The sequence below is a fragment of the Aptenodytes patagonicus genome, chromosome 2 (assembly GCF_965638725.1).
Source record: "Aptenodytes patagonicus chromosome 2, bAptPat1.pri.cur, whole genome shotgun sequence".
Taxonomy (NCBI): Eukaryota; Metazoa; Chordata; class Aves; order Sphenisciformes; family Spheniscidae; genus Aptenodytes; species Aptenodytes patagonicus.
Window position 1 is genome coordinate 70,242,676 of NC_134950.1, and position 27,453 is coordinate 70,270,128.

The following is a 27,453-nucleotide window of genomic DNA, read 5'->3' on the forward strand; positions in this document are numbered from 1 at the left end:
GATGACAGGAAACAAAAAAACACCTTCATTTGCCATAAGGGGGCTTTTCATTTTAATGTAATGCCTTTTGGAATTACCAGTGTCCCGACTACATTTCAAAGATTAATGAACATCATCCTGTCAGCTTTAATATATCATACTTCTCTAGTACACTTGGACAGGATGCTGTTCTCATAGATTCCCAGAGTTTTCAACAACACTTCGGAGATTTTTTTTATGTCATAAGTTCTGAGAGGAACTAAATATTTAGGAGTTTAAAAGAGAGCTTTCATTCCAATCTGGATACACAGTAAATACTATAAAATTAATTTATGTCTCTGGAAAACAAAAGCATCTTAAAATGCTGCAGGATCATGCAGAAAGTTGCATATAGCTGTGTCCTGTTATCCTGGAAGTAGTACTCTATTGTATAAGTGGAAGGAAGCAAAAAAATTACTCTCAGACATCAGGAATCATTTGACAACCTCATTAAGTCTCATGGGTCTCTTACAAAAGTGGGATTGAACCAGGAAAATATGTTCTTCATTTTTTGCGATTTGAAGAATACAGCACAGTAGATTCAAAAACTGATATTAAAGCTGATATTAATAAATTAATTCAAGTTGGAAAGTTAGTATTCCAAAGTTACCATGATTTAAGCTTAAAATTATTTTGTTTCAATGAGTTTACTTGATTGTCCCCTAAGCTCAGAAAGCACACAACCACAATTTTCTGATATAAACTACACTATTTATGCTGTTATGATGAAGTAGCATCAAGCATGCCTTCCTACACAAAAGAAAAATTTTCTTTTTCTTGAATAAATACCTTGAATGATAGTCTAAATACCATTAACCATTACTTATTTTTTGACATGTATGAAAGCATATTCCAAAATGATAAAAATGAAATCAACAATATTTGTTATACTTCACAAGCAAATATTTTTTTTCTTCTTTTACACTAGGGAACATCTTCATTTCTGAAGTGAAATGGAGAGATTTTTCCTGACTTGTTATGTCTCACAGGTCTCATTCATAAATGTGGTATTGAATAGAGAAAATTTGTTTTACCAGTGGAGTACCTCACAGCGTACACAAAATTTGATCTTAGAAAAACAATTTCCAGTGGATGGGTAGTTTTCCAGACTTATTATAATAAATATAAAATTAATTGTGTTATATATGTGTTAATTTAATTAATGTGTGATGTTGCTATTTTGTATAGACTGTTCCATTAGGTTTCTGTAACCCAAACCCAAAATATTCTATGGAAAACAGGAAATGCATATGCAACTTGATATTAAAATTAGTCTTTGCATTAATGTTAAGATTTTGTTTCAGGGTAGATTTTCATGTCAAAGGTGCACAGAGCACCTCTGATGCTCTCTTCTTTTGATATGCATAAATATATTAGGCACAATCCTAACGAATTCCAAAAGGTAGAAAGTCCAGTGCATGTGGGTAAGGGCAACAACAGAAACTAAGTCCATAGCTTTAAGAAAAATTAAACACTAGCAAATATCAATAAATGTGGTGGAATTTTTGTCACTAGGTTTTTAAATTAAGGTCAGATATCTTATTAAAAACAGCTTTCGTTCAACCCCAAGTTCCTAGTCTTGATGCAGAAATGTTTCTGTGACATTGTACGGCCTGTCTTATGCAGGAAGTTGAAATACAGGATCATGATGACTCCTGATCTTAAATCTCTGAATAATTCCTTTGCTTTGAGTAGCAGAATATAAATGCCCAGATGGATGAATAGTTTGCCTCTCTAGTTTTTTGTGGTGTTTTTTGGGAGAGCTGCATGATAAATAGTGACATACTTGGGCTGATTGGTTAATTTTGGCATCTAAAATTTTTGTGTAAAAAAAAAAATCAGAAAACCTGTTTATCAGCTGGCAGTAATTTTTTTTAAAAGTCTAAATGTGGTTTTTTTTTGTTTTTGTTAAAATTAATATTGTGTCATCAGTAAACAGAAATAATCTGTCATCAGAACTTCTAATGCAGCTGAAACTAAACAGTCTGCTGTGTTTCACTTCAAAACTCTTGAAACCATTACTTTGTTTTAGAGTTTTGAAATTGCTAAGGAAATGCTGGAATTAACAAAAATGCCTGGCAGAGAATTCTTACCCTGAACAAGCTGTTTTGTGTGCTGTATGAGAAACAAACTTTGTGTCCTTTGGCCAGAGCACCCTGCCTTAAATAAGCAGCAATGCAAACTGCGATAAGACTGATCCACAGGTGTGCAGGGTGGCTAGCACACAGCACTACTCACCTTTTTTTGGGTGGAAAACCACTTGGTCCTTATTCCTCTTCACAAGCACTGACTTTTCAGAAGGCTCCTTAGAGTTTTCACATTTTTCACACTGAATTCCACTTCCAGATTGGCTGTTGGAAATTTAATGGGGGAAGATGGATGGGAAATAGGAACCTTATAGTGAATAGTCATAAATTTGGTTTCTTTGGATTAGGGAAAAGCCTGATGTGACAAAATGTGCTTTTACTTTTGCAGTAATTTTTGAAAAAAAAACCAACCCCCAAAACAGCACAGCTTTTTATTAGACATACTGTGATATATGGGGTGATTCTTTGGGTGTTTCAGAATCTTCACAAATTGCTGGAAATAGCTCTTAAATGCTGTTTATTACTTTTGCTGTGTAAGGCTTGCTTTGCCCTTCAAGGTGGAAATACCAATGATTTTTTCCATCCCAGAGTTGTCCAGGAGATTCTCCACAACCTCATGCTCTCTGAGAAGTACATCACCTCTGGCCTTCTTTCTTAGCTATACCTCATTCACCTCTAGTCTGCATATGTAGTGTTATTAACTGTGATATTAGTGATAAGCCTCCTTCCTATGCTGTGATGCTGTGGTGTTTCTCAATCTTGTGCTACTTAGCATGCCGGCGGCAGAAATCTCTGCATACTCTGATTGGGTAATATTGCCTCCAGGAGGTTTAAGTCCTGCTCTCAGCCTTTCCTTAGTTTTTGTGTATGACCACAGGCAAATCTTGATCTGGTCTCTCTGAGGTGTAAAAAAGGGGTTAATCTTTAGATGTCTATCAACTCATAAACATAATCAAGCAGAACAGGAAATTGAGTCTTCCACTTGTTCCACCATTTCCTCCTCTCTTTTGCTGGAAAGTGTTTGTTCTTTTTACCCAGAAAGCTGAGGTCATCTGCTCATGTTTCTCAACTAAATTGTTAAAAACCTCCTGTGTAGATAAGTGACGGTTTCTAACTTTTGTGCCTTGAGCTAGTGTACTGTAAATTATTCTGGTGTCTTATGGAGCCCTTTACAGCTTTAGTCATTATTGTCACCACTCAGTGGTGCACTGAGATGTTGCAGACCTAATTTTATCAAACTGAAGTGACTGTATTACGTTCTCTAGTTTCTTATTAAAGAAACAAATCTTGAAAAATATTAAACTACAAGGTGTTTTGTTTCCTGGACTGATTTTGAAGCTGTCATTCTCTTCTGCAGAGTTCTTTGAGATTTCTACTTTGGGCTACAGTAAAACGTTCTGAAGTTTTATGTATGGCTTTTTAAAGCTGAGAGATTTTTTTTGAATACCAGTAGAGACAGTAGACGGGACAGGGGGAGGCCCACTTTCAAATCCTTTTCTTGATATTGCCATACTTTCATGTAGACCTCTTTGGGTTGTGTGTTTGTTACAACTGTTGCACTCTGTCTATGCAATTAAACAGCGTTTAGAACAAGGGCTCTCATTGGAAGATGGATGGGAGGCATGGTGAGAGGACAAGAGGCAACAAGCCCAAGTTGAAACATGAGGGAGCCCAAGCAGATGTAAGGAAAATCTTTCTCACCATGAGGACAGTCAATCATTGGAACAAGTTGCTTAGAGAGGTTGGGCAAACTCTGTCCTTGGCATTTTTAAAATCCAACTGGATAACGTCCTGAATAACCTGTTCTGATCTCAGAGCTGACCCTGCTTTGAGCAGAGGGTTGAGCTAGAGACCTCCTTAGGTCCCTTCTGACATAAACGATTATCCAGTTCGTTCATACATATAGTTCCTACAGAAGTGGGAACTGTTAAGAGTCCTGTAAGTTCTCATACTGTTTCATCATATTGTTATTAATTTAAACATTTAACTACTCACTTAGAATTTCTATAAAGTTTTAAAAATATACTAAGCAAAGTGCCTTTTCCTCTGAGCCCCCTTTTACACAAAACTGGGGTTGTTTAGCCTGGAGAGGAGGAGGCTGAGGGGAGACCTCATCGCTCTCTACAACTACCTGAAAGGAGGTTGTAGCGAGGTGGGTGTCGGTCTCTTTTCCCAAGTAACAAGCAATAGGACAAGAGGAAACGGCTTCAAGTTGCGCCAGGGGAGGTTTAGATTAGATATTAGGAAAAAATTCTTCACTGAAAGGATTGTCAAGCATTGGAACAGGCTGCCCAGGGAAGTGGTGGAGTCACCATCCCTGGAAGTATTTAAAAGATGTGTAAATGTGGTGCTTAGGGACATGGTTTAGTGGTGGACTTGGCAGTGCTAGGTTAACGGTTGGACTCAATCATCTTAAGGGTCTTTTCCAACCTAAACAATTCTATGATTCTATGATTAAAAACCAAAACAGAATTAAACATAACAGGAAATACTTTGTTTGGGGTCTTGGCCTATATAAGGCAAACTGAATGTTCCCAGATTTAGCTCAGAAGAGTCACCAATATTTTTATGCAAGTTCAGACATTGCAGTAAATAATCTGTGGGTAAGAGGTAAGTATATCGATTACTTATATCGATACTGTGCACATTGCTGTGTGCCTAATATTAATAGTGATTGGAGTGAATACACATGTGTATATGTAAGTTTCCTGCATAGCTCTAATTAATTTGGAATATGTGACTGTGTCACTTCAGTAAGGTGATGCATTTGGTCGCTATATGCCTGTTCAGTTAGCAGCCTCATTTGCTCATGGAATTGACATTACAGCATTCTGCTTTCAAATGCATTATCCATCCTGAACAGAACACGAACAACATAAAAACCTAAGAAAATGATTCTTCCCCGAAAGATAATGCCACATAATTGAGTCTCTGTATAGGTTGTTTGGAGACAGTAACAAAGAAATGTAAAACAGGATCCCTGAACCTGGTACAGCTTGTAAAATCTTGTTAAGCCATGTTAAAAAAAATACATTAATGCCCCCATTAGAAGCTGCAGTTTATTTATTGCATCCTATTCTTTAGCCCTAGTAGGCATAGGCTTTTTTTAATCTTCCATCCGTCCTTCCCCCTCCCCTTTGAAAGTGCACTCATTGAACTCTTGGCAATTAGTGTAATTGAAATTTATTGACAATGCGGCCGTCTGCTGAAGCTTCATTGTTCCGAGTGCTTAGTGCACAACGCTATTGAGCAATGCCATGGCAGTGTCAGACAGCTCATACCTTGCTCAATTATATCAATGGACCAGTGACTGCCAAAGGTTCCTTTGGGGGTACGAATGTTACTTAGTGATAAGAGCCTTTCGAAACAGAATCCCTGGGCCCCATCTCTAGTGGGAGATGGAAATGAAATATGTATTTCTCTGCTGTGGAAAATTAATGTAATTGGCTCCCTTAAAAAGCTTTGACAAGTTGACCTGTTTGAAATCTGAGGAGGGCTTATAATGTGGTATCATATTATCTCCAACATAAAACCCCTCCTTTGGTGGCGGTGACAGTGGGATAAAATGGAATTTGGATAGTAATATTAAACTTCAGCTCCATTGAACACGTTCATATGTTTTTCCATTTATAGCTGCAAGATGGGGTCTTATAGAAATCCTACCTTTTTTGTATTGCCATTTAGTCTTTTTTTGGTTTGATTTATACTAGTGCAGGAGAGAAAACAATATGTGTGAGGAAGATCTCTATACTTAACTTTTCTTCTAAAATGTATATTGATGGAAATTTAAATGATATGTCAAATGACAATATTTGACTCAGGCTAATTCTGAAATCAGAATTAAACTCTCAGACAAATTAATCAATGTATTCCTTACACGCATAAAGGTTTACACACCAAAAATAAATAAGAGCTTGGCACAGCAGTCAAAGAACAAAGCTGAATATCCAAACATGCATTTTATCTTGTGTTTGAATATAGATGCATACAACAGTTTTGTGTTTTATTGGAATTAAACTACCATGATAGAAACAGGAGGCATTTACAATGGACCATATTCTGCCCAGGCTTAAACATCATGCATTTCTACTAAATTCACTGCAATAGTGTGTTTGAAAATTAGGCAGAGTTGAACTAGTAGTTTTTTATTTCAGAAAATATAATGACTTGACAATTTATTTAATAGAATATTAAAAAAGAAAATAGTTTGAATGGGAAACCTCCACATATGAGTCCAGGACTTTATTAAATTATTATTTATTTGCCTTTCTATTTGCCTGCTTTTCAAAATCAGAGCAAAATCTTTTGTTGGTAAGGATGGGGGAGTAACTATTCACATTGTAAACTTTTGCATTAGAGTTGTCTTTGACCTTCAGCACACGGATGAAGATCTACTTCTCTTATTCATGGGAGTTCAGGGAGTATAGGATTCTGGTTCTTATATGTGGGGGTTTTGGGCTGTAAAATCCTCTTTCGTCACCTAGAAAGATTTGCCAGTAATGAGAAGACGCATCTCTGGAAGACTGAGGCACCTGCAGTGGCAGAATCTTGGGTGAGAAGAGTGTAAGACAGCAGGAAAGAGGGAATTTACTTTATTTGAGGTAAAGAAAAACTGCAGCAGAGAAGAGAAAGAGATAACAAGGTAAATTAGTTTTTATTGTTCTTTAAAAAAGAAAAAAAAAGAACAACCAAAAATCAGATAAAACAAAGTGAACAAGTCTCTTGAATTGTGTGGAGACAGAGCTTGGTGATTACTTTGTGATTTGAATTGCTTCATCTGAACCTACCCCTGCTTCTTTGCCTACCATCATCTCCTAAATCAGAAGAGATCCATTCCTGGTTTCAGTTTGGATGCTGCCAAAATCTCTTGAGAATATCTTTTAAGATGTAGATTACTGTTAAATCAGAATTAAAACTCTAGCCAGGATTTGGCCTCAGGCCTAGAATAATCCTGCTTTTCTTCCAAATGACTCTTCCTCAGCTTGCCGCTACTCAGAACTTAGCAACATTTGAACTTGCTGATACATATCTAGTGCTAAAAGCTTTAGAAAGAACTCTAGACCTGAGGAGCCTAAAATTTAGCCCAGCAGATATAAAATACTTCAACAAACACCCTTCCATGTCCAGAGTCAGCTGGACCTCTTATTTTTGGAAAAAATTACGGGGAAGGAATGTAAGAATTTGAAGAATTAAAGTGTCGACATTTGAATGAAAATACTTTAAGTAAATTATTTTAAATGAGGAAATAATGATTTAAAATAATGTAATTATTTTTTTACTATTTAGTATTATCAGTATTATTAGTATTTAGTATTATCACAGAATATATTTGTATTTAGTTAATTGGAAGTCAACCTTGATAAGCTAGAGTTTTGTACAGAGTCTCTCTGAATTTTGCACTGATTTCTTTATGTAGTTTTCACCCCTTGATTGCTGGATAGTAAACTAGTTAGTAAAGGACTAATCCTTTATCTCTCAAACACAAGATGTAATCGAAGCTCAATTGTCAAACCTATCTGCCTAGAGATCTTCCAACCATGGTCATCTTCTGTTTCTCCGCAAGAGAATCTTACAGAAGATAAATATATATAATACTGGATTATTTATATAACTTTAAATAATTTGCTTTAATTACATTAGACCTCAGTGAATGTTGTGCATGTGATGGGTTTAAAGCTTTCATCCTAACTTCATAAAAGTTCTTTCAGAGCCTGTACTAGAAAACGATCATTCTGATTGCTACTAACTAATGTAAGCATGTAATTATTTTAAATGTTCCTCCCAGGGATTCTCTTGGTAAAGTATTTTAAATTCATATATAAAAAATTAATGACAATGTGAGTTTAACTTCATCTGAATCTGGGCTGACTGCAATAATTACATAGAGAAAATTATTCAAAAATGTTTATTAAAAGTACAGTATTGAGATGCACAATTTTTTGCTTAAAAAATTGCTCTTCTAAATGTCATAGTATTGCCATACAGTGAAATATACTTTACCTTTCAAATCAATAGGTTACCTAATACATGTTCAAATAGTCTGTATTTAGTCTTAGTAACATATATTGCTGCTTTCCTTACATGCATTCTGCATACTGGCAGATATAAAGGTTAGGCAACTTGCTAGCAGCTTTAGGGGATAACTATGGTCTGAAACAATATATAGTAGGGCTGAAAGTATTTTAAAGTACTATTAATTTTTTTAATTCCCCCACTGCTGCAAACATAGTATATTATTTTAGGCATTTTGTGGATTAATTAAAATGTCCATAGTATTATCAGCTCACGAAGCATGTATATGTATGTGTGGGAGGGGGAGGGGGGGCAAAAGAGAGAGAGAGCTGAAACTAAATATGAAACTCTTGTACATGAGTACATGTACATCTGGAGGAAGAAAAGGATCCCCATAGCTCTAAACCTGGTTACATCTGTTCTAAAACCTCATAAATTTCTGCTTAGCAGTCCAGCTGGGCAGAATCTTAAAAGAACATCAAATAGATACTCATCTTGATAAAGCAATTATGTTGTCAGTTCCCTTGATCAGCACGAGCTTGACAAAGCATGCTCCAAACTTGTAATTTTAGCCTAGAGCTCACAAAACTTGAAGAGGTGATCTATGGAAAGGAATGAATTATCTGAAGATATGGGTTTTCATGAACTGTTCCTTAAGCACCAAATTGTGGCCTGAAGTTATTCAAAAGTTGGGCGGTACCAGCCCTGGGGTGTAGAGAGAGAAGAATATTTAGGCAGTGAATGTATTGTCGCTCCCAGCTGACAGCTCCATACCATAACTGTCAGCCGTGACATCTATCTTAGGAGCGTAGAACTTTTCAAGTTCTTTTGTGCCTGTCATTCCACTATGGACACGCTGTGTGAAATCCTGGCCTTGCAGACAAAACTGTTGCTGACGGCCTGGATTTCATGCCCTCCATGTAGAGTGGGAGAGAGGCTATTTCTGCCTTGTGTATTCCTGAAGTCGCACCCCAGGCCTGAAAGGTCGGAGTTGGAGACTCCAACCAAGATGAACGGGGACGTGAGTTAAGCAGTTGAGCAGTAAAGAGGAGATGAAAACTTTGTATGAGTCTTCCCTCTTGTGCTTGGACCGGGGCTGGGCAACTACACAGTGCTCAATGAAAGAGAAAGGAAAACTACAGGAAACACTGTGCTTGAAAAGTATAACTTGTAGTCATGAGATCTGTGTGTAAAACAGCAAGAATTTGGGGGGAGTAACTGGTATCCACATACTTACGGACTGCTTAGGCTGGGTTTTGTGTCTTAAAGTATCTATGACAGTTATCACTGTGGAGGCTTTATTGTTTTGTTTTGGCTTATCTCCTGGAATTAGAAAATAAATTCCTAACAGATGTCAAGTTGAAAAAAAAAATATCTTTCAAATTCTATTTTCTAAGCTGACATAATTGAAATATAAGTTTCTAATTTTTACCTAAGTCTTATTTAAACATCATGAAGTTAAAAATATTTATGAAGCCAATGTAGTATGTTTTGGATTTTGTGACGCGTAATATTCCGTTGAACCAATGAAATATGGCAACTTGACAGAGATACACATATTAAATCAGAACAGTACTGCGTGTTTTCCTTGAAGTTTTGCTAGTTCACTGCCTGGTGCTTTTTAATTCATGCTAGTACATAAATTTGACACATTGAAGTACTGAGTATTCAGCATTAGGTTTCTGATAGAGCAAATGCAGTCCCTTGGCTGTCCAAGAGTATAAGTGGTTTGAAACATGATCACAACGCCTGGGAGAAATCCTTCTAATAGGCACTACAGAGGGTCAACATTTTTAAAGGATAAAAGCATATGGTAGTCATACAAGAAGGTGCTCCTTTGAGACAGAATTAACATGAGATATTGATAGTAGTTCTTTCAGATTAACATGTTGCATAGTCATTACTAGTTTCGTTTGCATTTACTTAATGCATTTCTTCCAAGGTACTTACTTTCTCAGTAGGGATTGTCTTCTAATAAACACTATGAACAAGTGATGTGTGATGTAAGGTATGTTCCAGCATATTCTCTGAAAAACACGCTGGAAGGGGCTGAAATACTGTGACCTGTTATGAAAGTGCAGAAAAAACCTGTTGAAAGATTTAAAAGTCTGTAGAGCTCTTTGTAAAGGCATATTTTAAAAACTACAGTAAAGCTGAATAGTGGGTTTTAAAAGAGCTCTTACCTTTTGGCCTCCTTTCATTGGAGTAGATTTTACATGTTTGCCTGTGCCTTTGCAAGCTTCCTTGGACCGTTAGAGTGGTCTTTGGCACAAGAAAATGAGACAGATGCAAAAAACACATGACAAATTTTACAACAAAATAAATGTTTTGTTTAGTAAAAAGTTGGTAGTGTTTGTTAAGCGATGAGTTTTGCCTTCTGGAGTCTAGGACAATATTTGCCAATTAATCAAACTTGCACAAGACAGGTTATTCATAATTTCAATATCAGTAAGGTTTAGTATAGCTCTGCTTCATATTGAAAACTTATTCTTCATACAGCTATTTAAGAAACATTGCAGAGGCCTGAAAAGCATACTGATGGCCTTATGAGAAACTAGAAATGAAAAAGATGCATGTAAATGAGTTTAAACTATGTATTACTATCAAAATAAAAATGCTACTTTAGAGCTAGGTAGTATTCCAGGTGTATCAAAATACTAAGTTATCTTATAGGAGCTACTTAAGCTTTTAAAAAAAAAAGTCCAAGACCCTCAAAAATATACCTGAAAAAGTTGTATTGTATTTAGTGGGCTAGTTCTTAAAAAAATTGTTGTTAACATCTGACTAACATATTTAATCTGAAATGTTTGTTTGACTGAAATGGAGCAAATGATTCTATAACCTCCTGCTAGTGAGAAGGTTGGTGTTTTATTTGTTTCTTTTGTGCTTCATGCTACAGATCCTTTGTAAGTCTATGTCCTGTGTTCCTCTCTTCTACCCTATTTTGGACAATCAGTCCTAAAACCCTATTAGCATGGAATCCTGAACCCTTATTTCTTCTCACAGGGCAAAAGGAATAGGAATTGCATTCCCGACAGGGAGTATCATTCATTATGCTTAAATATGGAAGGGTAATATTAAAAACTGGAAAAGCAACCAACCAACCAACCCCCCCCTAATATTCATAAATCCTCCTAAAATTAAGCCAAAACAAAACAAGCCTCAAATCAGCCAATCAAATAAAAAACAAAAAGCAAGACAAAAAGAATTACAACAAAAAGTGCTTGGCATGTTTCCTTTTTAGGATGTCCAGGGAAGTTGTGTCACAACTGAAATTTTGGTCAATCACCATCCGTGCTAAACAAGTGTAGTGTGAAAACCAAACGTAATGGCACGGGGGTTTTTTTTGAGTTCTGTCTTTTGTTTTGCTAACTCTGATAGAGTTAGCCTGAAATAGTTTTCTTTCCAGTTTTGTGCTGAGAACAAGCAAGCTGTTCAGATTTGCCAGACAACTACATCATCACTTTCTCTATAACTTCCTGTTGTAATTTGAAGAAGTCTACAGGGTGTGTTGCTTGCCATAATGTAAGTAATAAAAACCAGTGGTTTGTTTAGTGTGTGTCTGTATTTGCTATCACATGATTTACAAGAGGTATTGGCAGCATAAGCAATATTGTATGTTTTCTAGTATATGAGGCAATTAATGGAGTATTTTGGTGTTTCTCTGATTTAAGAAAAAGGAAAATCTGACCTGTGCTTGGACTTCTGTCATCCAGGTACTAATTTTTTTTTAATATTTTGTAGAGGAAGTCAGAGGAAAGTGTTAACTGATTAGTCTTGATTTGTAAATTTCATTCAGTTAAAAAGGTTTTACCTAGTCCTACTCTCACTAAAGTAAGTCACAATGCTGATCGCTTTGAGGGGAGTAGAAATAGTCCATTATATTTTCAGTGTGTTTTCTCTTCAGAGTCACTAGAGAAATGGGAATAGTTTTGAAAGAGTGTGCTGGTTTTGGCTGGGATAGAGTTAATTTTATTCATAGTAGCCAGTACGGGGCTGTGTTTTGGATTTGAGCTGAAACAGTGTTGATAACACAGGGATGTTTTCGTTACTGCTGAGCAGTGCTTGCACAGAGTCAAGGCCTTTTCTGCCTCTCACCCCACCCCACCAGTGAGTAGGCTGGGGGGGCACAAGAAGTTGGGAGGGGACACAGCTGGGACAGCTGACCCCAACTGACCAAAGGGATATTCCACACCATATGACATCATGCTCAGCATACAAAGCTGGGGGAAGAAGAAGGAAGGGGAGGATGTTTGGAGTGATGGCGTTTGTCTTCCCAAGTCACCGTTACACATGGTGGAGCCCTGCTTTCCTGGAGATGGCTGAACACCTGCCTGCCCATGGGAAGGAGTGAATGAATTCCTTGCTTTGCTTTGCTTGTGTGCACGGCTTTTGCTTTACCTATTAAACTGTCTTTATCTCAACCCACGAGTTTTCTCACTTTTACTCTTCAGATTCTCTCCCCCATCCCACTGGGGGGGAGTGAGCGAGTGGCTGTGTGGGGCTTAGTTTCCAGCTGGGGTTAAACCACAACAGAGAGGCAGCTGTATTTAGAAATCCCAAAGAGAATATTTATAGCCATTTCTTAGTGTACAGGATTTTTATGTGAATTAGTATAAACAATGCTGGCTTGCTGAGATGTGGATTACAGTAAATTTACTGATTATATGTATAAGCAGTCTCACTTATGTAGGAAAACAAATGCATATCAATGTGACTAACCTACTCTGAAATTTCTCCATGTCATTCTATAGGAACTATAAATATGAAGCAGAATGATGCTAATCTGATTTTTTTAATACCAAAGGCAGCAAGTGGAAAAATGTCATAAAATCAGATTTTGTATGACTGTCACAACTTGTCACCTATGTAATTTATGCTGTAAAAATATGAATACAGCAGGATGCTATACATGATTTATAATGATATAAATAGTAAATAGTGCTTGAAATATATATATTTTTTATTGCTAGCTATTCCCTAAGTCCATTGTGTAATGCTCAAAATTGAACTTGTTTCACAATTTTTAACTTTTTGTCTCCAGCAATTCATTCACATTGGAGAGGGGCAAGCTGAACTGGCAGGCAACTGTGAGATCAGCTAGATTTCTGAAACCTAATAATCAGGGAAATTTAAAGAGTCATGTAAATAAAGCCTCAGACTATTAGTAGGTGGCATTGTTGTCATATTTTAAACCACAAAAATCTAGAAAATGTAGGGGCTTTTTGACAGGTAATATTTTGTCTGTGTTGAAGAACTCTCTGGCTGTACTTTTGAACAGTGTGAATTTCCTAAGTCTTGGGAGAAAATAGGAAAAGTTGTGTTTTTGGGGGGAGGGGGTAGGGGAAGAAAACTGCCATAATTTTTAGGGGTGCAAAACTTTGTTTACAACCTATGAATGTCATCAGTGAGTTGTGAGTGTGCTTTTTTGGATATTAATTGAGAATGTATTGGTATATATAATACTAGATAGTGTCTCTGTAGACTGATATACAGCTACTGATGTGGTATTGATCATGAGATCTTTCATATCAGGAATAGGTAGGCATGTCAGTAGGTAAAGTTCATTCACTATGGTTCCCAAGTGAGTCTCATTACTGATTTCTACCCAACCTTTATACAGCTTTGTTAGGCATTAAGACCAGACTTTGGTCTTAGACATAGACATAGAGTCATTTCACTAGATTTTTTCCCCTTTTTTTTTTTTAACCACTCTTTAACCAGGCTGCCTGTGCTGCCTCCCAAGCCAGTCTGAATTACTGTGGTGGTTTGGCTTTTTTTTTTTTTTGAGTAGGTTTCTTGAGCTAGGGTATCAAATGCTGTATGTCTTGGGGAATATTTTAATGTCACATTATTTCCATCTCTGGGTAATCATCTGTCACTTTAAATACCAGTGTCAAGTAAAGACTCCAAGTCCCTCAGGCCAAAAAGCTCATGCTTTCCTCCAGTATAAATTAGGGCACATTAGGACTTACCTTCTCTTACAGTTTGTATTTTATCCCATTCTTGCTGATGATGACCACTTGAACAGAAGTTCTTCCTTGAGGTACCTAATATTTAGTCGTCGTCTAATTTGTGAAGGAGAAAAATGAGGCTTTGAAGATACCCTGGTATTTGGAAGAGGGCCTAAGAACATCTCCTGTTGTCTATCCCACAGCTGCTTCTGAAGGCTCAGATCACTGCATTGCTACACTCTGGATTGCTTGTTCCTTTCTCAGGAGAGCCTCCTAATGCAGATGGGCTTACTGCCAGGTGCCAAGAGAGAGGTGATGCTACTAAGGGGATGGCTCATCTGCATAGAGGACACTAGCTGTATGAGGCAAGTTTTCAGACATCTCTCCATTTTCATAATCTCATATTGAGAAACCACGCAACAGTCATCGTGAAGATAGGCTGGAGCTGTTACTGGATAATCAGTGTCAGGGCTGACCAGTTATGCAGGTTAGTGGAGTTACTAAAATTTTGTCAAGTGTGTAGACAGTGAACCTTGTGAACCTTGTTCAAAGCTGCTTGTAGAGGAGACATTTCTTTCAGAACAAATCCATCTCTGCAAAATTCAAATGAGCTGAAGACAATGATTTATGTGGCTGTGTAGAACTGCCCATCCTTCTGAGGCAGACTCTTTGTGTTTGCTAAAATGACATCTCTCTCGCCTTGCAGGAAGTCTGTCAGAGCTGACATGCTGCATAACTTTGATTTTGGCCTCTGCTGCAGGCACCATCAGAGGAGAGAAGTGCCAGCGTCCATGCCGATAAAGACCCTTCATCTGATTGCCTGACGCCTCTCGTTCCCCAGTTTTCGTGGAAGGGACAGGTAGTGAAGGTCATTGTAAAAAGCAAGTATAGGTCATTCTTCCTCTTTCCCATTAATGCCAAGCCAAGCCAAGCCTGGGGAGGAGAAGAGGATAATGGAGAACGCCTGAAAGCACAGGAGGAGTGAGTACATTGCTCAGGGAGGGGTGCAAAGCCATGTAGGAACTATGAAGATTGTGTTAATTATGGATCTTTGATGGGCGTATGAAGAGCAGAGAAGCTTCATGCAGTTAGTAATTAGTTAATTAGTAGTTGAGATTTGATAAGAAGTTGTAAGTTCTATGCTATCTGTTAATCAGCAGGAGCTTCTAAAGCAGGGGCCAGGTTTATCTTTGTATGTCAGGCAGAGTTGGCACAGTAACTTGCACACACCTTCCTTAATGGGAGGTCAGAAGACTTGCCAAATGTGTAATAGAAATACGGTTTTTTTCAATGGGATTTTGGAATCAAGGTAATGATTTTTTCTTTTGTTTGACTCATGATATCTGAATGTTTGAGACTGATAATACTAGTATCAAGTGAGAAATGTTAAGGCCTCAAAAATTAAGAGATCTCCTCACACCTCAGGAGGAGCTAAAGCAATACATCAACTATGCAAAGAATATTCTTTAGCTAAACATCTAATTTTGTACAATAACACAGGAGAATTGAATACAATTGGAAGGCCTGGGACATGAAATAAAACATCTGGTGGTTCTTTCAGGTTTCCAACTGTTCAAACTGGTGTAGATTATGCTTTGTGGCCATGGTTCTTCCTTTTATGAATGTGTATGAAGAGAGGTCTCCTTTGCTACATTTCTCTAGTTGGATATTTAAAGTAATAACACTGGTTTTAGGCTTTGCTCTGTGAAATACTTCTGTCCTGAAGCAAAATGAACTGCTCTAATGAATATGACTGAGAACTTCACAGCAGAATAGGCCAAACAGCTAGATTATTAGGAAGCATAAGACCTAGATTCATCCTTGCCCACTTCCCTGCTTTGCTTTTTTGCTGCTCTATAGCAGAATACCAAGTCTGGAGTTCCTGAAGTGCTGGCTAGATATAAGCACAGGATGTGTTGAAAAGATCAACATTGTTGCAGTATATTATTTATGCTATTAGCCAAAATTATTTGTTGGTATTTAAGAAAAGTTTTACATCAGTTATTAACAATGAAGGCTACTTCTGTGGTGACTGAATACAGTGTACAGAGTTACTTAATCTACCATTCCACACAATTACACAGCAACATACTGCCCGTGCATGAATGAGTTTCGTCGTTGCATGAGTATGCTAGTATGTTTGTCTTGAGGTGCCACAATTTTTTCAGCATGGTGCTGAGTGTATGGCAACCTTTTTTCATGCTGTCTTTACCTAATCTGTGACTTTTCCGTGGAAGTTCTCACAGGTCTGGATCTTAGGCCTCTAGGGCTTTCACTAATGCTGACAGAAGACAAGTCGAGACAAATAAGGAGATAATGTACTTATATTGTCTGCAGAGAGTATTAATATCATATTTCTGTGGTCTGGAGAGGTATACTTTCAAAAGTATTGCTGGTGTCAAGAGCAAGTTGTCCAAATGACAGTTTATTAGCAGTTCTTGTCCTGATGTGTCCAGCTAAGACATTGGCCACATCCCACATCGGCCACAACAACCCCATGCAACGCTACAGGCTTGGGGAAGAGTGGCTGGAAAGCTGCCTGTCGGAAAAGGACCTGGGGGTGTTGGTTGACAGGTGGCTGAACATGAGCTGGCAGTGTGCCCAGGCAGCCAAGAAGGCCAATGGCATCCTGGCCTGTACCAGAAATGGTGTGGCCAGCAGGAGTAGGGAAGTGATCGTGCCCCTGTACTCGGCCCTGGTGAGGCCGCACCTCGAATACTGTGTTCAGTTTTGGGCCCCTCACTACAAGAAGGACATTGAGGTGCTGGAGCGTGTCCAGAGAAGGGCAACGAGGCTGGTGAAGGGTCTGGAGAACAAGTCTTATGAGGAGCGGCTGAGGGAACTGGGGTTGTTTAGCCTGGAGAAAAGGAGGCTGAGGGGAGACCTTACCGCTCTCTACAGCTACCTGAAAGGAGGTTGTAGCAAGGTGGGTGTCGGTCTCTTCTCCCAAGTAACTAGTGACAGGATGAGAGGAAATGGCCTCAAGTTGCGCCAGGGGAGGTTTAGATTGGATGTAAGGAAAAATTTCTTTCCTGAAAGAGTGGTTAAACATTGGACCAGGCTGCCCAGGGAAGTGGTTGAGTCCCCATCCCTGGAGGTATTTAAAAGATGTGTAGATGCGGCACTTAGGGACATGGTTTAGTGGACATGGTGGTGTTGGGTCTTTTCCAACCTTAATGATTCTATGATTCTGTGATTCTATGATTGGAAGAGGTTGATAAAAATTTCTGTTTCAGGGCAACCAAGAAATTGCTTCTTGACTCCTCAAACCACTGAGGCACAAGACAAATTTTAGAGCCACCATCTAAAAGTGTACTAACGTGTCAGAGGTGCATACTCCATCACTGGAAGCAGCACTGGAAGCATTGAAACCCGGATGAAGAGGTCCTGAATCGGTATGTTTTTGGTCCCGTATAGACCAGTTGTTTTCTCCACTGATGGAGGAGTTTTGGTGTGTATAGCAAGGAAGAAAAAATTAGTGATTCCAGCTGAGCTGATGGACAGGACTTTCATCCCAGATCCCTTTTTTTAGCTATCAGTAGACAGATTGGTTCTGTGGTCCGTGATTTACCTGCACAGGCCAGTTGGCTGAGGTAAAAGTCTTGCCTGCAGCTAGGCAAGTTGTCTCCATATGAGCAAGTTGAAGGCTGCTGTATTTACAACATGAGGACAGGAGGTACTATACATGCAAATGAGAAGGACCATACTTTTGTAAATTATCTCTTCTAGGGCTTATACTACAGTCCACTAATACTATAATAAAAATCAGCTTTGTCTTCTAGCATGGAGATAAGCTTGGGAAACCATGCAGTGCTCAGCATTCAGGTTTTCTGTAACTGTCTGTGGCTAGTGAGTACAGTAGTACTGTGGAACTCCATTTTCCATGTATGTTTAGCATATATTTTGGCTGATTGTATAAACAGCATAATAGTTAAAAAAAATGTTTAATATAGATTAAGCACAGAAAATTTTTTGAGATCTTCTTGAATAAATATTTAAATATATATTTAAATTATTTTTTCCCCTAGATCTGTGTGTGTTTTAGAGAGTTGGTTCTCTTTAGTAGATAATTATAAGTCAGTTTGAATTTTTCCCTTGGGGGGTTTAAAAATGCTAACACCTACTGAAACTGTATTAAGAACAATTGTCTTCATTGTCTGAATATTTTGTAATCTGTCTGAGCCAATCTTCAACTTAAAGGTGGTTTATTTTGTACATCTAACATCAAAAGAGGTTTCTTTGGTAATATTTAAAATATGTGCTTTGCTTTTTTTTTTTCTTTCCCATTGGCACAGTGTTTTGTATGCTAAAATTATTTCAAGGGAAGATCTTCCCTTTAGAAACTCACACTTCATACATATGCCTGAGGTCAAGAAAAGCATACTACTGTTTATTCCATTAGATCACACAGCCAATTAATCAAGATTTGAATGAGTATCAAGATGTAGCCTTCATTCTGTCTGCTTATTAACTTTCATTATGTGTAAATCTAAGGTGTAATTTTTAACAGGATGGATTATGCTGCAAAGTTTTTTTTCCTATAACAGCATTCCTTCACAGGTCCCCTTATTAAAGCATACCCAGGGTGATATATTATGTTAAGAAGGTTTAAAACATAAGGTGACAATGACCTTCCCTTTAATTAACTATGATGGAAATAAAGGTGAGAACAATGATGATGAAGCTCTGCTGGAGACCATAAATCATCTGCTGCACTGGTTAGACAGGACACAGCTACAAAAATAACCTTGCAATTCACAGGTTAAATGGCTCTTCCATTGTGCTGCATTCACTATTGTTTTTATTTACGTACATACCGATAACTTTCATTTTGTGGCAGTGTAAAAAATTTCTTTGATCAAACAATGAGTTATTTTCTGAATATACTTGAAAATACTTAAGTATTTTTTTGTAAAAATATTACTCAACATTCCAGCTTTTAAACAGCAAAGTGGTATATGCAGCAATGGAAAGTTGGGGTACTTCTGTGTTTTCCTCTAGAAACCTGTGCTGTAAAGAACAGAAGGCAGTCCCCTGTTTTATTGTAAAATAGTTCTTTGTTTCTCCTAATGATTCTGGGCTTTCACCATACTATGTGAGATGAGATTGCCAGTTATATTTTTCAAGAAATGGTTTCTAACTTATTTACTAGGTTTAAGACCATATCACATGTTCTTAGCAATAAGACTACTTATTTTTCTAAATACATCACTTTATCTTATAGTCCTGTACCATTTAGTATACCAAACAGAGTTTGCAATATATAATGGGAACACTTAAATTTGAATTACAGTTCAACAGAAGTCATAAATACATTGACTAGTGTCAACTGCTGTACAATAATGTAAGCAAGACTTTTGTCACCTTGACTATCAACATTGCAGAAAGGACATTGAACAGTTTCCTGTTCAAACTGATATGTGTTGGATAATCCTGTAAGATCAGAATAGATTCAGAAGCCTTCCTATTAGATTAAAAAAACCACTCAAAACAAACTAGTGAAAGTACTACAGAATATTTTATGCTTCCTTTTATGCTTTATATCTCTTGATTTCTCCATGAAGATGTGCTCTCAGTCAGAGACTGGTAAATCTAAACTTGGAAAACAGAAAGTCTGGTGAACAAAAAAGTGCTAGAAAATTTCAAAGTGGATGTTAACAGGCATCAAGCAACAGAATTTTGGGATATTTTTGCAACTGATAAGAAAGAGGTAGGTCTTGTAGAACTGAAACACCTGAAAGAAATGAAGATAACAGCAGAAAGCCCAGAATTAACTGTCAGTTCTTTTCTGTGTTGTAATGCCAGCAGGCATTGCTGGGGTAAATTTTGGGTGGTAACTTTTTTTTTAAATTTCAAGACAGGAGCATGGAGTTTTATCTCAGGCTATTTCCCAGCTGCCTGAATTTAGCATGTTAAGATAAATCATCTGAGCAGTTTTGGCTTTTTGAAGTGCTGAAGCATAAATGAAGGGATCATGGATAGAGAGCTAGCTGTCTGGGAATTACTTTTGAGTAGATGGACTTCCTAGGGCAGTGAAATGTTATATAGTTAAGTAACATTGGTATATTTGATTGTGCCTTTATGTATTTAAACAGAGTGTGTAAGAAGGTGAATAATAATTCTTATTGCTTCAGTATGTCTTGTTCGTAACACTTCAGCACACCTTTTTTTTTTTTTTTAAAGTATGCAATCTGCATTAGTCCTTGCTCTATGTTTGCATGTGGGTGGCAATGTGCATAGGTCTTGGGACACAGGAAACATTACTGAGCTTGAAATCAAGTTTCTTTGTGTGCTGCAAAATGTGCAAGTGATGCACTCAGCATTCTGTAATCATCTTTCCCTGGGTATCCAGTCCACAACACAGTGGGAACATTACTGTAATATCAGTTTCTCTGGTGCCTTCCAGCACATGTTGAGCAAGTAACAGGAGTGATTGGGTTCCAAATGCCAACAATATTAGGGAAGTGATGAGGCAGGATACCTCCAAATGATCTCAGTATTACTCTGTGTTGGGTAGTCCTGTAAGTCAGACAATAATGGTGATAATTCCTTCTCAGCACACCTTTAATGCTTGATGTGATGCTTGCTATTTAATCAAGAAATATCACACCGATGTGGGGAATGATGCTCAGCATTTGCCGCAGCTCATGCTCTTTCACACTGCTCAATACCCTGTCTTGGTCAGTAGGTGGTCTGCGATGCTTCTAACCTGTCCTGACCTCAACACAGACAATGAAGGAGGAGAAAAATCCTTTCCAGTTCTACAGGCAGTTGACCCTGGAACAGAAGACTTGTTTTCATGTTTTAATGTAGCATAGAACAACAAATGTTCAGAGCATCTTCTGGACAGAGAAATAATACAAGAGCATATATTTAGGTTAAGCAGAAAGGCCCAACTATTGCCCATTCCCTAACAGACTAACCTCTTTCTAACATTATTTGCACACTTAATGTGGCCCAGCCCCTTTGGCTGTCATTGACCCCCTTGAAACCCTGAAGACTTTTTTTGAATGAGTTACTCCAGCATTTCTATGAGAAGAACTGCAGACTCAATCTGCTCTTCAGTCTTTGGATCTTATTTTATATCGTAATAAACATTTCCAATGGAGAATATTTTTACCATACAAATGTAGAAGAAGATTTCTAAAGAATAGCATTCTGGTGCTGGTGCGACACACATATTTTACCAAAACTACTATTTTTGAGTCAGTGGAGAAAAATGCTGATGTCAGAGCACTGGTGAGTTGGCGGTGGGGTAAAACACTGTAATGGGATAGCAGAAGTGTCAAGCGTTAAGGGCAGAGCTGGTGAGAGCCAGAGGCAGATCCTAGCTTGGCTTCTTCCTGCAAGAATGGCAACAGAGTCCACAGTTTCAGGCCAGAATGCAAAATTCATTTCCTTGGTTTAATTTTCTCTGAAGTAGCTGGTCAATAAGCAATCTCCTATAAATAATAATAAGAGGAAGACTTTGAGGGAAAATGAGAAATTACTTTGGTGCTGCTGCTGTCACCTCTTCTCTGGGTCTGTAAACCTTTTGGCTGTTGTGACTCAATTTGACCCAATCTTTTTAGGAAAGAATGAATTTTTTGCCATTGGTGTTAATTCATAATAAGAGGGCTTAGGTGTGATTCCCTCCTACTACTCTATTGCCTTTTTTGTTGGCCTTTCTATTAGAAGGGATAGCTTTCTACAAGATGCTTTAATTACCTGTTTTTCATAATCTTGCATTCATGCCCTGACCTCGTTAAGTGGTGAAGTTCCACAACACTTGCTTGGTATTTCATAGGCCTCCCACAATTCCGTACTAATTTTTTCTTGTCTGTACATTGTCTCCACCTGGCCCCCAAGTTTTTCTCAGTATTTTATTTTCCCATTCTAATAAGTGCTCCAAGGCTCACACCCACATTGGAGCCAAAAGTAATTTGTAATTAATGTGGTGAAGCTGAAAACTGTTTTTTCTCAGCACTTTTTCTGACTTTCATGTTTTTAATATAAAGGGAGATTGTTGTTAACTTCTATATTGGAAATTTGGAAGACACATGGATAGTACTGAACAAATGATAAATAAGGTAAAGAAGAGACATAAACAATAGACAAAGATCAGAAATGAAGGATTGAGCCTAAGTGAGGCTACTTTTTAAAGTATCAGATTGGCTTGTTCATGACAAGGAGAGGCTAAGGAAAGAGAAAGAGAAATTGTTGTAGGTTTACTTGTCTAATGACCGTTAGAAACCTAGGAAAAGTTCCCATGAAGATGCACAGGTATACAGTTAAGAAATGTGGTTAGACTTGTTAAATCTCAAATAAACATTGCTTATTGCTTCTCCGTGAAAGGAGAAACATTTCCTTTTGATGACTAGGTTTTTGTTTATTTAGCTTCTAATTTTTTTTAATGGATTTGAACGGAATTCTCTTGTCTTACACTGGAATCCCAACTTATTAAAACACTTTGAGTTTTCAGCAGCCAAACTGAATACATACTTATAGGCACATTTAACTTCCAGCAGGTTTTAAGGAAAAAAACCTAGGCTGAGAAACTGATTTGGATCATGTCATAATTTCTTCCCATAGAATCTGTGAAAAGACATGAGCTGCATATGCAGTTCAGTGGCAGAAGTCTGTTTTTGTAGTAGTTTTAATGAAAGCAGTAACATCTTTTGCATTTTTAGAAGGGTATAAAGGTTGTAAACAAACTTTTCAGTGCTATGCAATGGGCAGTTGCATAGTGGTGTTGAGCATATCTCAGTGTGTTGAGTTCCTTCTGGCAAGGGGGTCTCAGCCAGTGAGCTGAAGACCCAGTACATGCATTGTGTGCTTGATCTGCGCATCTGTGGGGGACTATACATTGCATGCCAATAGAGACTAGATTCTCGGTATGTGATATGCATGTAGTGTATCTACATCCTCCTGATTACTTAAGGTGAATTAGATGCAACCACTGTTTTAATGTTGGACTAGGTTCAAGTACATTTTTTCAGGTAAAATGTTACTGCCTAAGAAATGCCATTCACCTTACAGTATTCTGTAATATAGACTCATATTTAGGATTCGTAATGAAATTAAAAGTTGGGGTTTAATATTATGGAGGGAGGGAGATAGCTATGCAGGTTTGATGCTGTGTTTTTTGGCTTCTGTTGAGTCCTGTTTAGGACAGAGGGCAAGAGGAGTTAGTTTCATAGTTTAAATTCTAGATATCATTGTAAGAGATCTTTTAGGTAAATGGTGATGTTTTAACACAACTTTTCATAGGTTGTACTTAAAAAATTGAGGGTTAGTATTTAAATCAACAGATGCATCCTGTCCCCTTGAGCTTTCTGAAATATGATTGAATTTGGTTGTAAGTTTTTGCTTTGATTCCACACTAGGATGAGAAGAAAGCTTTATGGATTGTTAATAAAATGGAAGACTATTGAAATCACTGACTTTTGATCAATCTCAGATTTTGAAATCAGGAATTTTGGGGAGTTGTCAACAAAAGCTCTTTTCTTCAGTTAACGAAGTTGGAAAATAGGAAAGCCCCACTGACTATTACACTCTAGGAAAAGGTTACCTTTACAGGACATCTAGTGTCAAAGTTTCATCCGGTTTCCTGACTTTGAGATGAAAAATGTTGTTCTAGACCTTGTCTCCAGAAGAGTTTGCAAGAGTCTTGGAGATTTTCTAGAGAATTTTGAGATTTTATTGAAAATGTGCTTAGCAAGCCTAGTTGTCACCCAGTATAATGGCTGAAGGTTTTGGTTTACATGCTCTTTTTTCCAGTCATGAGTTGGTAAAAGAATCAGTCAAGTGGCTTAGAATGAGAGAAGCAAAGGGTAAAATAACAGCATGATTAGAGAGTCCAGTAAATCAAAGCCTCCCACCCAAATACTCAGTAAAATTATCTGCACTTTAGTATTAATAGCTGTCATGGTACCAGTGGGATGGTAGGAAATTCAATTCTAAATCATTAATCAAAAAAACCAAACCCAAAACAAAGCTGGAAGGAACTAGAATTTGTAGTTGAGCAAGTGAAAGTCAAATCAATTTCACTGGATCTTTTTAAAAACAGATTTTGCTTGGGTTGTTACCATTTTAATTTTTTCCCATACTTGGTGCTAATCAGGCATGACAAATAGGCTCACCTTTGAACACACTTTGCACTAATAATGTCATAAAGTAACTCCCTTTAATTGGTACCTCAGGCCACTGTCATCAAACAAGCTCATAAAAAGAAACTAGCGACAGCTTTCACTTCTGCTGGATTTATGAAAGACTTCTCACCTATGCCCAGCCAGTGTGTGTTTACATTACTATTCTAGGTTTGACCTTTGATCAAAGAAGCAATATATTTTGTGTTCCACAATGAACTCGCACCATCACTTCAATTCAGACATTTATTCTTGCAGTGCATGGCTATTTTGAAAACTTTGCACTTAGAAAATACAAAGGGCAGTCAGTTTACAGTCAGGCTTACAGTTTACTATAATGTAGTAAATATGTTTTGGAGCCAGATACATAATTTATAGTTAATAATTTATTCCACGATTGATATTTTTTTCTTCACAGATTGTATAAGCAAAGACTCTCATATTGCTCATTATTCAAAACTATTCACCCGCTAACTTCTGTGAATAATTCTTGGTCTTGGTCTGTAGCTCATTCTCAAGGATTTCATTGTGAATATTTGATCATCGAAATTCCAGCTCAGTGACTCATCACCTAAATCATATGGTATGCTTCTGCCAGGATGGAGGAACACAGCCCTTAATTTTCTACTTAATGATTCAGAAAGTGGTGAGCACTTGTCCTCTGAAAGTCAAGGCCCTTTATCAAATATCCAGAACTTGAGATCTTACCTTAGTCATTGGTTTTAGCATATGTTGGAGGTAATAACCAGTAAATACAGATTCAAAATTCTTTTTTTCTTAACTACTGAATTTTAAATTAGATGCTTTGATGGCTGCTCCTACTTTTATGTTCTTCTTTTCCTGCAAGTATTCCAGGCAACTAACAGATAAGAGTGAAATTATTCAAAGTGTGTTTCTGCAAAACATGGGATTTATAGTAGCAGAAATTCCTGCTAATGTCCAGTAATATATGTTCACGAATTGTATTGTGAAAGTAAGAATTAATTTTCAACTTTACAGTATAATTCTGTCCACCTTTATTTGGGATGGTTTACAGTAGAATTTCTGATCTTGATTCATATCAAATTTCAGAGAATACTTAGATTTTAATTTCTGGATTCTACAGACACACACTTGTCATCATGATTCCTTTAATTTTAAAAAGCCAGAAAAAGGTTTTTATTTCAATTCTAGTTCAGCTGTGGTTTTTCTTTTTAAAGAACACTAGTTCTTCCAATGATAATTTGTTTTATGATGTAAATTTTGTGTGAACTGCATTTTGCCTGCACAAGTGCTTTCTCTTAGTAATGAATATTGTTAAACTAGAAATAGATTTATTAGCTTTAAATGAAGGTAGTTTATTTGATCTGTCCATAATGCCTTGGTATTGGATCAATTTGCCCTCTTTCAAACAACTTTATTTCAGAAGTTTTCAGTACAGCATAGCATTTAGAATGAACAAATTCAGCAATCAGTGATATTTACAATTATAGAAATGTGCATTAAGAGTTAACAGTGTGTATGGAGTATAACTGTGCATCAGTTTATAATTTGCTCTATAGCCAGGTCCTTATAGTTGACTTTCCTGTTTCAGGCTCTCAGGGTTGATAGGGACCTAAGTTAGTACACTATGAGCAATATCAGAATGGAATTAATGATTCTCAGACTCCTAGTTCCTCCTCTTTTCCCTCCTTGTTATAGCAGTGAGAAAGTTATTTCAGTATTTTCTAATTTACCTATCCATCTGCTCTTCTCTTGACAGTCTGTATAGATCAGTTCAACTTTGGTGATACATAAGTTGTGACTCTATTAACCTCTTTAAGAGAAGACACTCCCTATCAAATGCATAAATGTACTATCAAAATGATAGGTTGGATACTGTTCTGAATGTTGTTTATAGCATTTTATTCACCATCAGTGACGTCAGATTTATAAACTACCTGAAGATGCTGTATATTCTTATTTACTATATGGGTAAACTGTACATCCATCTAACTTAGACCTAGTTTTAAGCAGAATACATGTCTATCGCAAAACTATGCTAATGAATTAAAGCATTTTAGACATGCTTTGCAATCAGGTAAAAACATTTATCTACTCATTATGAGGAACATGTATATTTGAATAGATATATTTGGAACATTCTGCAGCCCACAGTGTTCAGGAAGAATTAAATGAAAAGATTTTGCTCCAATTTGAAACATTTCTAGTTGGATTTTAATGGTGTTTGGAGAAAAGGTGACAGAGTGACTTTAAATGAATGTTGTAAAAATAGCTTGTAAGTTACTAGATATTCAACATTAATATAGGTTTTATTATTCTTTTTTTCCCTGTGGGTAAAACTTTTATGTAAAATGCTATCACGTGCATAGTTTATACTTGATAAAAGTTTCAAGCAATACTGCTCCTTTTTTGGGCTGCGTGCAAAAATTTGCAAACCAGTCAGGTACTGATACTAGATAAGGCAGTAGACACATTTGGGAAAAAACCCTCTCAATAATGCCACAAAGTATTATTTCCTAATAATACTTTTGAGTATTTTGAAACTGAGGTTTCAAAATTCAGCCTTCCGAATATGTGAAAAGTCAGTATGGAATAGAAATATCTAGGTTTTCCTACTGAAAAATTCAAAATACGAAGTTAAATAACAGTTGCGTTTAGCTAGATGAATTAATTTGAATAAGTTCTTTCTCAGATCCAGTAATTCCCAAGAGGGGTTTTTGGTCTGTTTGCTTTATGATAGATTTAATGAAAAGACTGGAACAGCTTAAGAAATTCTGTCTTCCTTTTTTCTAATACATTTACTTGTTCAGTATTAGACAAAATTGACTATTTTCTGTTGATCAGCACTGTTTTCAAACATGGGGCTTGTCTTCACCTTCTAGCAAATAGATAAGAGCCAGTGAGGGGAAGATGGTGCAAAGAATCTGCTTTGGGTTGGGGTAAAGGAAGATGATTAGAATGAACAAAATTTAGGTTTAAATTCTCATCACAGGAAGCAGTATCTGTACCTATCAATATAGAAGGTGTATGGCAAGCGGCTTGAAAGTGACCTCAGTGGTGACTTCCATTTGCAAATTTCATTTACCTCACAGGACTTCTTTCTAGAGAAAGAGAGGATGGGAGGGGACTGCTAAACATGAAGAAAAAGGCACTAACTTCCTGCAAAGCCACCAGACTGGAAAAGAGGTAATTTTGCCTGAATCTATCCTGCTTCACTAAGCCAAATGGCTTGAAAAGGTACATTGTACTCTGATGTTTTCCTGTTCTAATTTA